Here is a 16,868-nt window from a genome sequence, read left to right on the forward strand (position 1 = left end):
ATCCTGTCCTTGAAGAAGTTAGAGTGGTAAATAATCATATCAACAATAATCGTCATACCATGGCACCAAGCACAGGTAACGGAGCCTTCCCACGCATTCTGTTGCTTTTCTACTTGCGTATACAATGTCCATGGACATGATGCCCTTCAAGGTGAAGACCAATAATTGAAACTATCTGCATTAATATCTTATTTTTCCTGGCATTCTATCAGAATCATCACTTCCAAAATCACAACAGGGATTGTATTACAAGCAAGGGAAAATTTCACTACTGCGGGAGGAAGTTTATAAATTAACATCTCCTTGTAAAATAAAATGTTACGTTCTTTTGGCTTTTTTATATACTCAAGAACACTTGAGTACTTTGGTGTTGCCGGTTCTTGCCCTCTTTCTTCTTGTTCGTAATTAGCAAGAACTCCGCATCTTTTAGAAAGCCTCTTTGGAGTATACGCTGCTCATACCAAACGCGCTGCACCGACGAGGTTTTTCTGACAGCTGGTGGAGGGGGTGGGCTCCCGCAGGCCCCGCCAGACACAGTGTACCCCAGGTCCGGCACCCCGGGGTCCCGCGCATCGGTCGTCAGATCCACGCTCCCAACGGGGCGTTTCCCGGCTCCCCTGGTGCTGCGGAACGCCTCAGGGCTTTCCGGCGAGGCAAGCTGCCTATGGGCTCTTTTAGCCGCGCTTGCCCGAGTGAGGATGAGCTTCTTCCCCTTCCCTCGCAGCCGGCAGCGGTACCCACGGCCCGCCGCGCGCTCCACACGTGCCGCCGCTAAACGCCGACCGCCCCCTCCTCGCGCAGGTCGGGCTGGTGCGCGCTCCGGCTGAGCCGCAGGGGCGCGGCCCCACCTGCCGGTCGCTCGGGGAAGATGAGGCGAGCGCGTGTGGCAGTGGCGGGGAGCTAGGAGCCGACCTTCACTTCCTCCGATCCGTTCAGTTCACTAACTCCCTGCGTTGAACTGCTGTCTGCATGCCCAAGGGGGGACTTCTCCTTTCCTCACCGAATGTCCCTCGCGAGGTGGAACACATACCTTCCACACCTGGGGCCTTGGGCTCCCAGTGTTGGTCACTTCACCTCCCCAGTGCCAAGGCCTCCTGTCCCCGTTTGGTGCTCTGGCAGCTCTTTGGGGAGAGGATTTCCAAAGTGCTTGGCAGGATGGAGCTCAGAGGGGCACAAACAGCCTTGAAAATGTCTGCAACACAAAGCTGAGACACTAAAGCTGGTTGTAAATTTGCCTGCTCAGGCCCTGGTTATAGGCAAGGCTTGGTATTTGTAACAGTTCACCTCACATGACAAACAGCTCTCGCTACCACTGGCCAGCCTCATGAGGTTGTCCAGATGTGGAGAGTTTCCTCTGGAGCTGACTGTTTTATACTGGCAATAGCTGCCTTCTCTAAGTATTGATTTTGGTGGCAGTCAACAGACGTTGCCCTCACACCTCTGCAGCTCAAGTCCTAAGACCTAGATCTGCTACTAAGCATCTCCATTTTTGGTTAAAACGTCCCAGTTTTGTTTCACTTAATAGCTGTATGCTTTGGAGAATTATTATGGCTCAAATGCCCTGTGGGATAATTACAGTTATCCTTTAGTATTAGTTTTCTATCTTGTAAACGGGAGGGTTAAAGCGCATATGGAGGCTCTGTTAGAAACCTTGACATAGCTAGCTAATAGGCCTACTAGATGGTAATGCAATTCACCCTTTGATCTACAGATTTACAATCTAAGCAAGTCAGGGGGTAATCTGGGAGGGGTTAGGCAGGGGAAGTCTTTCAGCATATCTGTTTGCTATGATTTGAAATGAAGTCCACAGGAGCCTAGCTGGCCATTTAGTGACAAGTGGAAGGAATATATTGCATACCAAATTCTTTGAAAAATGTCCTTCCATTGCTAAAAACTTATTTTGAGTGCATGTGACTAGTCACCAGTCAACATTCTTCTCCCATACTGTGAGAATTCTCTTCCCTTGGCTTAGTACCTTTGCACAGCAAGATCTTCAGGGCTGGGACAAACATTTATGTTTTATTTGTCTGAAACAATATAAATCATAAACCAGATAATAATAGATAGCAAGTATTGACATTGTGCAATGATGTCCACACATTTAGACAGGTAAAGGAAATAATCTATGACAGCATGTGTCTGCAAATCAGAGATGCTTTAAAATTACCTCTATTTTAAAACTATCAAAATTTTCAGACTTAACACCTCCACAGAACTGTCTTCATTAAGGAAAAAGTCCATTTGAAAATTAATAGATAAAAAGATGGTTTCATAAGTTGAAACCATGAAATTTCCTTTTGAAAACAGCATTAAACTTGTCTGTTTCAAAAACATAGAGTATATTTTTTTAACTTTGTGTTATTACCCCCAGAATCTTCACTCGTTGACTTTTTTGAGCTGTATAAGGTATTGCTGAAAGGACTTCCAGAGAGTTTTTGCAGGCAGAGTAGATCACTAACGGTTCTTTGTTAATTGTTGAGGCTTGCAAATGCTGTGAAAGATAAAATTTTATTCTGACTCTCTTTGTAATCACATGCTTTATTTTTCTATTTTTACTTTGAACAATGACCTTCTAAAATATGTATATTATGTACATATAATAATGTTGCAATGCTTTCCATTATTTGTTTTAGGGTAACAGGTAAGACTTGGGGAATTCTGCAAGCCAGCCCTCTGTGTGATTTATTGGTTAATTTCTCCATAAAGGCTTTTTTTTTAATGGATGCAGACAGCCAGACTAGTACCACCACATTTATTTTCTATCCTGATTTACATATGGACACTCCTTAGTATTATTTATGGGGTATGCAGGACTGAATGCTGTCTCTTCAAACCTGTCCTGTGGCACAGCTTTTTAAGCCCAATTTGACTGGTAGCTTTTCCATTCCTGTATTTATGGTGGATGAAACATATCTGCACTTAAATGTTTATAAAGGTAGAATGGTTCATAGTAGGATTTTTTCTTTTGAAATTAAATTGTGTTGCTGCAGTGGAAGCATTCTTTTACTATTTATTTTCTGGATGATATATTAAAATCGGGAAAATCAACACATTTTATTTAAAAGGGTACAGAAACAGTAAAAGAAAAGAAAAAAGATAAAGAAAGTGGAGTAAAATTTTTCAAGTTATACCAATTGTTTAAAGTGAGATAATTGTGGTTTGTATCCTTATTAATGATAGTTTGAATAAGCGATCTCACCGGCCAGGGAAGATTATGAACTCAATAAATAAAGAAAATTCAGACTGTGTATATATTTCACTTTCTTTGCAAGGAAACAAGTTAGCTTGAAGCATGTAATAGAATAAACAAAACAGATTTGGCTTTCACACTATGATCTGCAAGGATTGCTGAAATTATGCAGAACTCTCAGATCCTGCCAACGATCTCCTGACATTTTGCACATAAAAGACATGAACAAAACCAGCAGTTTCTGTGTCAGTAGTACAGTAGATTATCAACAAATGTAACAAGATGGGTTGATTGAAGTAGGTCAATATATATGTCCAACTTAGTATTTTCAAGTTGTCTTACAAAGTAACTGTATAAAAATCAGTTACTTTTTCTTTTTCCTCCAAGATTTAGCAAAATTACCACCTGTTTTTCTAGTTACTTCAATAAAATCTTACAGGTGCTCTTACCAAAACAGAATAAATATAAGTAGCAACTCCTAGATAGATTCTGGCTTGTGAAAAAATCAATCTCTAGCAAAGTAATTATGGCATCCTATTAAATTTGGAAAGCTTACACCCTGAGTTTTCAGCCCCTCTATTAATTATGTTGTTTGTATAATTTTTAAGTCAGTTGTCCTGTGATGGGAAGAACTGGTATGTCTGGTCTCCCACGGATGAAAGAACTTCTGATGAACAAACATGAGAGTTATCTCACATGGAGTGGACTGTGCTTCTGTTCTCACAGTGAAGTCTGTCTACTCACTGCCTTTGAAACCTGTAGAAGCTGCAAAAAGTCTTAAGCAGACAGTCACATCAGATTAATGAGGAAATCAAATGGTAGATATGACTTACTTAACCATGGAATTTGAATAGTTTCACTTCCTAACAGGTAGGCAGCATCAGTTTTTCAATCAGTTAACTTTTTGATGAAGCTGTATCTGAGAACTGTCAGATTTTACCCCTTTCATAAACTGGGTTTCATTACAATAGTATTTTCCTTCCTTAGACTTATTTTAATTAAAGGGATAAAAAATGAACACAGACTCTGTCTATAACTTCAGATAGAGTACCCAACACATTTTTCCTACATAGTGCTATGGAGGGAGAATCCTGGGGAATTTTCTGTGCAGCAACGTTATTGGTGTAGGCAGCTGTCCTATTTTTTCTAGGGTGCTACAAGCAGAGGCTGATTATCTATGGGGAGACATCTAACTTGTTCTTTACCCATTCATGTGAAGACTCACTATAGATCCACATAGAACAATTTTTAAAGATTCAGGTACTTCTGAGTTTGAGAAAAATTATATTTTACTAAAAGGTATGCGAGACCAGAATCTATCAACTATAAGACACCTATTCTGGTGGCGAATGGAAGATAGCTTAAGCCTGTTTGAAAATCAGTATCTACGCAGTATCTACAGGTAAGATTGCATTGGTGTAATTATTGTCTATAATAGGCTTATCTCCCTTTGTTAAGCCACTACGTATTTTGGTACAAATGATTGTGGACATACTTTAAAAGTTCTTTACAGTACACAGATTGAGTAAGGAAAAAAATGCTAAAATAGTGAAAAATAGAATCAAAACCATACAGAGTGATGTCACTGTAGTGGCTAAGGATTCTTTAACTTCAGCAGCTAAAGACAGGGGAAAAAAGAGCTTAGTTCACTCTATCAAGGGAAAAAAAATCAGTCTTCCATTGACACAAATGCATAAATCCTCACAAAAATTTCAAATGGTTGTTTTTCTTTTTTTCTTTTTTTTTTTTTTTTTGTGGTAATTCCTGGACTGCTTCATACAGGGGTTTCAAAAACATGTTTGTAGCAGCTATACAACTTACACATTTGGTTTTTTTTTTCCCATTTCATGAGCAAGTCTTCACCCATACCATCTACTAAATGAAGGAGTGTTTTCTCTCAGGTCAGATTTTTTATTATTTCATGACGGTGAAAGGAGTGTTCCCCTTCCATGACACTTTAAGCTGAAATGCCAGGGTTTGTGATGGAGATCCTGAGAAACAGACAATTTTCCATTATGACTGCTTAAGAAAAGTAATCCCGATCTTGTCTGAGCGGTAAAAATCCTTGCACTGTATAAATTCAGAAAACACTTTAATTGAGCTTTTGAGGAACTTTCCAAAACCTTGCCTCTTTCTCTTTGACTAGACCAGTACTTATTTTAAAATTTATTCATTAACATGATACCAAGAATAATAACACAACAGACTTCTTATCTGTCTCCTAACAGATTAAACTCATAACTTACCTCTCACACTTTTTAGTCCCTTTCTGAAAAAACAAACAATTGTCAGCCTTAAACTCCAAACTCCTTTTTTTTTTTTTTTTTCCAAAACAGTGCACCAAAATTGCCAGGGCCTGACTGCTCTGCAAAGGAAGGTGAGCAGGGAGATGACCAACTCACATGGGAGCAGTGGCCTCACTGACAGCATTACAGGGGTCAGGATCAGAGCAAGAGATGATAATCACAGTCAAAGTCCAGAAGTGCCCCAGCAAGATCTTAGTGCTGGGGCAGGTATAAGGCTGAACCAGAAAGACCAGACAGCAGGTCCCTGTCAGGGCCAGAATGCAGGAGGTCTGGGACAGGGTGTAGACCAGCTATTCTACAGTTGTGGCATCAGTGGTAAAGCCACAGCTGAAAAAAATACCCCCAGATCAAAGAAGGAACAATTCCTTTTTTCCAGCTTTCTTCACTGCATCACTGCACCAGTGAAGGAGCCTACCTTGAACTCAGCCAGCTGAACTCTTTCACTCTGTCAACTAAAAACCCTCACAGCCCTGAAAAAAATACCAACATCTGGAGACATAACACGCATGCACATACCTACACTCTACTTCCATCGGCTCCAGAGAACACTTACAGAGTTTCTTCAGCTACTCCAGGCTATTGTGGTGATCAGGGATTAAGGAGGATGGTTATTAATTTATGAATTATGAAATATGAATTATGAAATTTATTGTTTATTAAAATTATTAATATCCTATTAATCACCTTTATATATTGATTCTGATGCACAGTTGTAAAAATATAGTCCATAACTGGTTCAGTATATACAATTTGATCCAATTAAAATATTTACAGAATTTCTATTAAGGGATCGAAAGGTGCAGTTCTGCTGCTTGTCCACTAGATGGTGACTCGACAAGATGCTTGGTGGCTGCAACTATGTACAGAGAAATTTATAATGTTATCACGAGGCAAGTCAATCTGGAATCTCACACGACTAGGCACAGGCACTTTGAATAGAATGTTACTGAATGTTGCACACATGAAAAGATACATTATGTCTTTCTTTGCAGAGAGGCAAGTTGCTGGGTTATGCTAGCTGCTCGCTGTCGGCCCAGGGCTGGTCTGTCTGGGCGATGACTGACTTTCTCTTCCTGCCTTCATGGGTGGGGCAAGGCTTTCTTTTTCCTCCCATGGGAAGGGTGACTTTCCTTTGGCAGGGTTGTAGTGGCTCCCTGAACAGAGGGTTGGCCCGCAGGGCCGGTCCGAGGAGTGGTCCTACAGGACAGGGCTGGGTCCTTCGGGGTCGGTCCTCCCAACTGAGGTGACGGTTCCAGTAGGCGGGGAGGGCCACCTCCAATCCCGTTTCAGAGAAGGGGTGCGGTGCTTCCTCCTCGGCTCAAAGTGATCTGACAATGCCGAATCTCTCGGTGACTGCTACCCATTTAAGGTTATGACGCAATCCTTGGCTTGATCTCAAAGGAGAGGATGTCTTTCTCTCTCTCTTTCTCTCAAGAAATCCCTGGTTGCATTACCCTGACAGACCAGGGCTCCAGAGTGGCAACATTGGGTGGCTCCTCTTATCTCCCGCAAACAGCGGGGTCATGCAAGATGCGTTGCTGCTTGTCAGCTGCTTATGGCTTGCACCAGTTCTGGACTGCCAGGCTTGGGCTAGTTCCTTCCCTTCTGGACTAAAGCTTACCCTTGGGGTCCTCAGTCCTCTTGACTGGGCTTACGACGCTGGGTTTCAGTGAAGGGATCATCCTATTTGCTGGCTCCTCAAGGAGCTGGCTTCTTTCTGTGTTGCAGAGGCCTCTAGTATGCTTGCATGGGGGAGTGAGAAGACTTACAGCTTACGCAGCTCGAGCAAAGCGAGAGAAAGCAAAAGGAGAGAGCAAGTTGTAAACAAATGGGGAAATACTTACAGATTTCCTGAGGCTGGATCTGGCCAATGGACACACTTGTCAACAACCTGCTTCAACCTATAGAAAGGGTGAAGCTAGAATTATGCCCTTAGATGGAAAGAGCATGAGCATGCCATGTGATGGGTACATCGAGTTGTTTACCCCTTAGGAGACAGGTTGGTGCCTGGGCCTTTGTCCTCCTCTCCTGAAAGGAGGGTGGAAAGGGGGGACTTACCAAAACATGTTGGGACAAGTTTGCTGGTATCTGGGGGCATAATTCTGGGCATATGGTGCCTTCACCACTGCTATTAGAAATATTTTGCAATTCTTTTCATTTTAGAGCAACTGATAGGCTTACTATAACTGGTTAGCTTACTACAAATGACCAAAACTGTAAACTCTTGAAACTAGTGGTCAAAATATTTTGCTATATATTTGAAAACTAATCCTAATCAGTCATGGTGACAATATTTGTTTCTCTTGGTGTGCTCAAAGGATTCAGTTTCATCATTTTACTGTCTTAAGATATCACACTGACACTTGAGAAACTTGTTAGAAGGGGATCAGCACTGCCAGTTACAAGCTTTCCTCTCACCTTATTTTGTTGGATCATGCATGCCAAGTTTAAAGCGTGTTGCATGCCTAGCATGTAGCAAGATCAAAGCAAGAGCTGTAACTACTACAGTAGATGTAGAGTAAGTGTAAGAATAATCAATAGTCTTTCATTTTCTAGACAAAGTTGATTGCTTGTCGCTGTTGTAGTGGACAGAGCAACACGTACATACTTGTAGTCATCAACAGAGTAGAGCATACAGCATTCATTATTATTAACAACACACATTTATATGTTTTCTATGCTATTGTGGCTACTTCTAATTGGTTAACAAGTTGTTTTAAATATTCTTATTGGTTATTACTATATCACTATGGCCATAGCTATTAATGTTAAACTACACATGGGAGGATTCAAACCTTCTATCTTAGAGTTTCCAAGGTGCTCTTCATCCTTGCAAATCACCTGCATCTCCGGGAACTTTCGTATCTTTATCGATACACAGTAAGGTTAAGTTCTTCTTTCCCAGGCAAGGAATCTGCAGACCCGACGCAGTTTCCCACAAGTGCTGCTGTTTAAACATGCTGTAATTTAGGAAGGCCATACAGTGTAGGAAGTACTGGAATCTAGGGATATAGAAGTCTTTGCCCTGTTTGTGCATAGGCCTTCATCAATCTGTTTGAGTGCTTTCTTGACGAATGTTTTCCTGACTAAAGCCCTTCAAATTTCAACCCTAGTGTGTTGTATTGATGAATAAACAGAAAACATGTTTCTCTATTGATTAGAAGTCTCAGGGCTGTAGCCATAGCTCGTAAAGTACTTGTTTGTGTAGTAGTTTTTTGGGGAATTTCATGGGGATTTGGAGGAGTATTATTGTTGCTGGGGTTTTTTGTTTGTTTGTTTTAAACACAGAGCTTTTTGCGAGGATCACTGATGAATGAATGGAATTAATCAGACACTTTGCTAGGAATTTAAGTGTTTGGTTGTTTTTTTGTTTGCTTTTGAACTTCTAGAGTACTTTAGTATATAGAGAGACTGCATATAGTACTTTTCATACTTTGTAGCCTGTGTACATCTTGGTATATGGAGCATGCATTCAGTATTCAGTCTTTTTAATGAAACTTTAATTTGGTTTGGTTGTCCAGGGAGATTTTTGGTAGTTATGATTTAATTTATTTTTCTGAGTTATCATGCTGAGCTCAGTTTTTGCTAACTGTAGTAGTTTTAGGTTGTGCCTAGAAAATTTCCCACAGATCTTGAAGAGAAAGTAGTAGAATGTACATAAATAAATGTAAATAAATCACTACTGGATGTGAAAAGAAAAATAATGGTAAGTTCTAAATAAACCCATTGGACAGATATCTTCCATAAAACTTAGGTAAACTAACTCTCTTTTTTTGCTTCCTCCACTCTGGCTGGTTCTTCTCCTGGCTTTGCTGCTAACCTTGGCTGTGTTCTTTGCTGTGGCTAAGTACCAACAAAACTCTCTGCTCTTTCTCTTGTCCCTTGTGTACAGGGGGTAGAGGAAAGGGGACAGAGAGCGGGGAAGCTATTGTTAGGCCCCTGGTTCTTGTGTTGTTTATAAATCATACATATCTGTGACCTGGAAAAGGCTGAGGTTCTCAATGACTTCTTTACCTCAGCCTTCACTGCAAGGGCCTCCAGCCACACTCCTGGAGTCATGGAAGATAATGGCAGGGACTGGAAGGAAGAACTGCCCATCATAAGTGAAGATCAGGTTCGTGACCACCTGAAGAACCTGAAAGTGTTCAAGTCCATGGGACCCGACAGGATACGCCCACAGGTACTGAGAGAACTGGCAGATGAGGTTGCTAAACCCCTCTCTATTATATTCCAAAAGTCATGGCAGTCTGGGGAAGTCCCCACTGACTGGAAAAGGGGAAACATTACTCCCATTTTCAAAAAGGGGAAGAAGGAAGAACCAGGGAACTACAGGCCAGTCAGTCTCACCTCTATGCCTTGTAAGATCATGGAGCAGTTTCTCCTAGAGGCACTACTGAGACAGAGGAATAGTGAAGAGGTGATTGGGTACAGTCAGCATGGGTTTACCAAGGGCAAATCCTGCCTGACAAACCTGGTGGCCTTCTATGAACAGGTCACAACATTAATAGATGAGGGGAGAGCAACTGATGTCATTTACCTGGATCTGAGCAAAGACTTCGACACTGTCCCGCACCACATCCTGGCCTCCAAACTGGTAAAATATGGTTTGATGCTTTAACTTTATGGTCAGTCCTAAATTGGTCAGGCATTTGGACTACATGATCTTGTAGGTCCCTTCCAACTAAAATATATTCCATTCCATTCCATTCCATTGTAATTACAATATAAAGGATATATTTACTAATCAGTTAGTTATCACTATGAGTAACACCCATGTCTTATCAACAAAACCCCCCATATTTAAATATTGTTAGTCTTTAATAACTAATTATTATTTCAGAATATAAAAGCATTTTTTAAATAACTTAATGTTGTGTTTTAACACCTGAGTAGCTTAGCTAAACAATGTGACCTTGAATAAAATCATACTCCATTTCTCAACTATATTTATTTTGTTTTGTTTTGGAGATGTAAAGAGGTCTGAACTAGTCAATAGCTTGTGCAGAAGAGCAGTCTGGGTCCTAGTGCCATGCAAAGAACACTAAGTGGTGTTAGCTGTAAGAGAAATTCTGTTTATTATGCTAGTTTGAAATCTCTTTATTTGAAGAACTATTTAATTAATTTTAAGAATGTTGTAAAAATGTTTTGTTGCATGGAAATTGCTGTACTGAACCAAGACAAAACTTAATTAAATCATCATGAATTTTCTTTGTAACAGAGGCAGCAATCAAAATATCTGGGGGAAGTACTCTGAGGTACAAGCCATGCTGAAATCATCCGGTTAATCAATTAAAAATACCTTAAAGTCTAAAATTTTGAACATGGACTGTAAATCGTTCTTTCAACAATTGTTGATACAGATTTGTTATTTATACTATTGCAAAACTATATGTTGACATTATCTATATAAAGTATATCTTATATTTTGCTAAACACCTGTTCTTAGCAGTATATATAACAAATAATACGCTACCTTGCAGAAATACCTTGGCTAATTCTACAATGTGTCAGCAAAATTATTTTAGCTGATTTAAAATATTCTGCCTTCATTTTATAAAACTTTTTTCTTCAGTGGCAGGTGAAGTTTAGTTTGATGGCATTATATTAAAATTATTTGTGTTTCAAAGAGGAATATATCACGCTTTCCCGAATTTATAGCCATATGGATTATCGAGAGAGGAGATTTAATTTTCAATTCTATATTTTTATTGGTGTTTTTATAGCTGTTACGAATATGATTTATGCTTTCACAGATCATCAAGTTCAACCTATTACCTAATACCTAACACCTCCTGACAACTAAACCATGGCTCCAAGTGCCACATCCAATCTTTCTTTGAACAACTCCAGGGATGGTAACTCCACCACCATTCCACTGGCCAGCTACTCTTTCTGTAAAGAACTTTCTCCTCACCTCGAGCCTAAACTTCCCCTGGTGCAGCCTGAGACTATGTCCTCTTGTTCTGTCACTGGTTGCCTGGGAGAAGAGACTAAGCACCACTTGTCACCAATCTCCTTTCAGGTAGTTGTAGAGAGCAATAGGTCTCCCCTGAGCCTCTTCTTCTCCAGGCTAAACAACCCCAACTCCCTCAACCTCTCCTCATAGGGCTTGTGCCTGAGACCAGCCTCGTTGCCCTTCTCAACGTCCTTCTTAAATTGCCTTATTTATTAATAAGGCAAACATATTAATAAAAATATTTATTATTAATATGGAAAATTGTCAGTAAAATTATCAATCGATTTGGTGTACGGCTGTAGTATATTTACAATGGATACGTATATAGGCAATATACCTAACCTATTGATAAGCAGTGTGACGCCGGCCTCCGGGGTCTGCAGGTACACAACCTCTGCTGCTGCCAGGCACCCTGTTGGCGACAGTAAGGCCATACCGTCCTCGTGCAGGGGACAGGTCCTGCCAGTCCACGCTGGTGAACGGGCAGCACCACTTGCCGAGTCTCCGGTGGAAACCCTTCCCACATGGATACACCGACCCCGGCACCGCACCCCTCTGGGGTACGGGGGCAGTGGCGAGCCCACTGACTCGGTACCAGCTCCACGGGCCGGCACTGGCCGCTGTCCCTTCACCGCGGCCAAGTATTGACCGCTGCTGGCGCTGAAAAGGAACAGGATTGGATGCAGTGGCGGACGCGGGGCAGGGAGGCAGGCGAGTCAGGCTCGTGAGGGGTGAGTGCGGGCCCCCGAAGGGGCCGGCCGGGCTTACATCGGCCCGGTGGTTGCGGGTCGAGGCCGGGCCAGCCTCGGCTGAAGCCCGGGCATCCCCCGACTCGGCAGGGTGAGCGGTAGTAGAGCCTCAGTAAGGCCGTGCCGTGACCGCCTTCAGTCCCCGGCGCTGTCCGGGGCACTGACCCCTCACGGCCTGGCTTGCGGAGTCCGGCCTGGCCTGGCGCAGAGGCAGCCGCGGTAGTACTGTGGCCGCGCCCCAGGCCGCAGTAGGCGGGCTGAGGAAAAAGCCGACAATGCAGCGGCCACTTCCGTGCAGCGCTGCAGGCCGTCGTAGCCTGACGTGTGCATGAAGGTCCGAGGGTGGCCGACCGCTGGGAAGAGTAGGCATTACGGTCAAAGTTGTCTGGGTTTGCATTTTTATTTTGCTTTTTGCCCCACAACGTGACGGTAGCTCGGTATCCGAAGGCGGAATGGGGAGCGTGCTGCTGCGGCTGGAGAGTTGTGGGCGATGGTGGGAGTGGGCTCCTAGTCCTGTGCAGCAAGCCTTTGAGAACAGCGGGGCCTAGCTGAGTGGGTTCAGTTCTCACTGCACTTCTTCAGACAAAAGAAAAATGGGTGTAAGCAGGCTCGCTTCTAAGCTAAGCCATTTGATGTTGTTTGAATTCAGTTCTGAAACACTCGTGCTATGTGTTTGCTGAGCTGACTGAGCAGAACTATCTCCAAATTCAGGGACATAATTATAGCATGTGTCTTGGGACCAGAATCCAGAGGAGATTTGTTAAGGTTCATCAGCTAAAAACATGCATTGTCTTACACCCAAGTAAAAAAGGTATTAACCTGTAGTTACACTGAGCAGGATGGGGTTTGCATCTAGATTAAAGCCTCGTTTAGGGCGTTCCCTGTATGTTTCTTGGTGCTGCCTCTTTAGTAGATTCACTTGAATGTCTTCAGCTGAGCTGATGGGTGGAACTGAGTTCTCTCAGTGCACTGCAGATATGCTGATATTGTAACTGATGCTGAGTACAGGACATTTGAAAACTTAGAGACTACATGTAACTCGTTTTTCAATATTCTGCCATGTTCAGACACTTCATTCTTTCAGTGTGGTTTTGATTTGCACTTTTCTATGTAGACAGTTAAATGATGTAGAGGAATGATTTTTGATTAAACTCCTGTTACGCTCTATTTAGAAAAGAATAAATTATGTCTAGCAGTAATGAGTACTGTCACACTGTTACTGTACTCTGCTAAAGCACAAATCGTGAAGAATACATACTTTATAGACGAAAATTTCATGTGGGAGAAGAATGCATATTTGAATTTGTGTAAGCAAATATATGTAATAAATAAGTTTATTTGCTGTCAGACTTGTACAAAATTTATTTCCTGCTCATTCTTACCCATTAGAGAAAGGAAAATGGGAAAAGTTCAGAAAAATATGTTTTTTGAAGTTGCATTAAAATGCAGGATCAGGCAACTTCTGTGAAATATGCGTATGTTTTATTTCCTTTTCAACTCTGAATTGCAATGCAGAGTAAGTGGAGTGCAAAAGTTCTTGAGAGATCAAAGCCTCATCAAAATAAGGACATAACAAGCAGCCTTGTTAAGTTACCTGTTCCCATGAAGACATTTACTTCTGCAAAAACACTTTAGCAAAGAAAAAAAGGAAAGGAAAAAACCCAAAGCAAAACCAAAATGACTGAAGCAATGTATTTGATTAATTCAATTAATACTCTTATAGGTAGTCGTAGCAAAACTTTACCTTGGCATTGCTACTGTTTTTACATAATAATCTCCCTTGTGGTCTGAGTATTGCTGTGCTCCACAACAGAAACACATTGTACTGAGGATAATGCATTTGTAAGACAGACAGTCCCTGACTTGTGCTTTGCAGTTTAAGTAGTGTTTTAGCATCTGAGATAATTTGAGTTGTGAATGTAATTGAAGTTGCACATGTAAAACCTACAGTTCAGTGAAGGTTTATCCTGCTGTTTCTGAATAATTTTTCTAGTAAACAAAGCATGGAGAGCAAAGTTGTTCAATTTAATTTGTTTGGTGGTGTGTTAGTGATCCCCCTGCACTTTTACAAATTGGGCTGTAAGTCTCTGTAAGAGTCTACTGCTGAGCTATAATGACACTTCATCAGTCTTTTATCTATATGTTTAGTGGTGTGTTTGGACAGGTCTCAGAAGTCTGCTTTGCTTTCAGTTGGCAGATGTATTTAGAAAGTTTAATTAATACCTTGAAACAATGTTTGAGTTACAAAACCAACTTTGAATGTGGGATAAATACAGGTAGGTCCAAACTACTGGATGCTCATCATTCTGTTCAAAGCATCTGTAGGAAAGTGGTATTTTGAATGTCCTTAAAATACACACTAACCTGGTTTTAGGACTGAACTTTTCTGTCAGTGTTTGGAACTTCAGCTTCTGTGGTTTTGATAGAACTTGAAACAAAGTTCATGCTGTTTATCAGAGAAATATCCTGAAGTGCGTGGAGTTATACTGTACATGTTTAATATAAGGTCACATATTTGAGTTATCTAATGTAAAATACATTAGATCTTGCAAGAATCTGAGTTCTCTTGCAGGTCATACCTGGCTGGCTGGTTTTGTGGGATCCGTGGAACAGGGCTGTAACTTATTTATGTGGGACACAGAAAGAATTATCAATGAACTTTTAGTAATCTGTAAGGATGACAAAAGGGATGGCTGTGTAAATTCCTAAATGGTCATGTGCGAGAAAGTATTGAGAAATTCTGCCAGTTTTGTTGATAATTCTGAAGAGCTTTAAAATACTTTCTCAATTAGTTCCAAGTGTGATGTTTTGATATTAGGCCCTTATACAGCATTTTAGGTAACTGAATATGCAGCTGTGGAAGCAGAAAGAATTCCAGCTAAACCATATCCCCTAGCACCACATCTCTGCATCTTCTAAATACCTCTAGGAAAGGGGATTCAACCACCTCCGTGGGGAGCTTATTCCAGTGTTTGGTAACCCTTTCAGTGAAGAACAAAAAGTCTCCCCTGGTGCAACTTGAGGTCATTTCCTCTCATTGTATCACTTGGTAACAGGGAGAAGAGACCAACCACCCATCTCACTACAGCCTGTTTTCAGGTAGTTGTAGAAAGTGAGGTTTCCTCTGAGCCTTTTTCTTTTCCGGACTAAACAATGTCAGTTCACACAGCTGCTTTTCATAAGACCTGTTCTTCACAGCCTTCACCAGCTTTGTTACCCTTCTCTGGACACATTCCAGCAACTCAGTCTCTTTCTTGTAGTGAGGGCCCCCAAACCGAACACAGTACTCAAGGTGTGGTCTCACCAGTGCTGAGTTCGGGGGCACAATCACTTCCCTGGACCTGCTAGGCACTATTCCTGATACATGCAGGGATGCTATTGGCCTTCTTGGCCACCTGAGCACGTTGCTGCCTCATATTCACCTGACTGTCAACTGGCACTGTCAGGTTGTTGTCTACTGGACAGCTTTCCAGACTTCCCAAAGCTTATAGCATTGCATGGAATAGTTGTGACCCAAGTGGAGGATCTGGCACTTGGCCTTGTTGAAACTCATACAGTTGGCCTGATGCAGCCTGTCCAGATCCATCTGTAGAGCTTCCCTCCCAGCTTAGTGTCTTCTGCAAATTTACTGAGGGTGTACTCAGTCCCCTCATTCAGATCATTGACAAAGATATTAAAAAGGACAGGCTCCATTACTGAGCACTGGGGAACACAACTTGTAACAGCTGGATTTAACTCGGTTCTCCATAACTCTTTCATCCTGGACATCAAGAGAGGATTTCACACAGCAAGGTGTCCACCCATCTGAACCATGAGCAGCTGGTTCTCCAGGAGGATGCTGTGGGAGAATGTCAAATGCTTTACTAAAGCCCAGCTAAATGACGTCCACAGCTTTTCTCTCATCCACTAAGTGAGTCTCCTTGTCATAGAAGGAGGTCAGGTTCATCAAGCAGGACGTGCCCTCCCTGAATCCATGCTGGCTGGGCCTGATGACCAGGTTGCCCTGCATGTATTGCATAATGGCACCCACAGTGATCTGTGCCAGACTGAAAGGCACAGGTTCCAGGTTCCTCCTTCTGGCCCTTCCTGTAGATAAGTGTCACATTTGCCAATCTTCAGTCTGCTGGAACTTCCTTACTTATGGAGGACTCGTGATAAATGAAGGAAAGTGGCTTGGGAAGCACTTTTCACCAGTTCTCAGCAGCCTCAGTTGTATGCCATCCTGCCCCATAGACTTGTGTATATCTAAGTGATGCAGCAGATCACTAATTGTTTCCTCTTGGATTATTATTTCTATGTCCCAGGTCAGGGGACTGAATATCCAGCAAACAACTGATCCTGCTACTAAAGAATGAGGCAAAGAAAGTGTTGAGAACCTCAATCTTTTCCTCATACCTGACCACTGTGTTCCACCCTGCATCCAACAAAGGGCAGAGATCCATCTTAGACCTTCTTTTGTTGCTAATATATTTGCAGAAGTGTTTCCTATTCTCTTTAACAGCTGAAGCCAGCTTTGGCCCTTCTAATTTTCTCCCTGCACAGAACAACTTTGTAGTCCTCTTGGGCGGCCTCCCCCTTCTTCTAGCAACTATAAACTCTCCTTTTTTTCCCTGAGTTGCAACAAAACTTCTGTGTTCTGCCAGGCCAGCCTTCTTCCCTGCTGACTC

Source organism: Indicator indicator, chromosome Z (genome assembly GCF_027791375.1).
Source record: "Indicator indicator isolate 239-I01 chromosome Z, UM_Iind_1.1, whole genome shotgun sequence".
Classification (NCBI taxonomy): Eukaryota; Metazoa; Chordata; class Aves; order Piciformes; family Indicatoridae; genus Indicator; species Indicator indicator.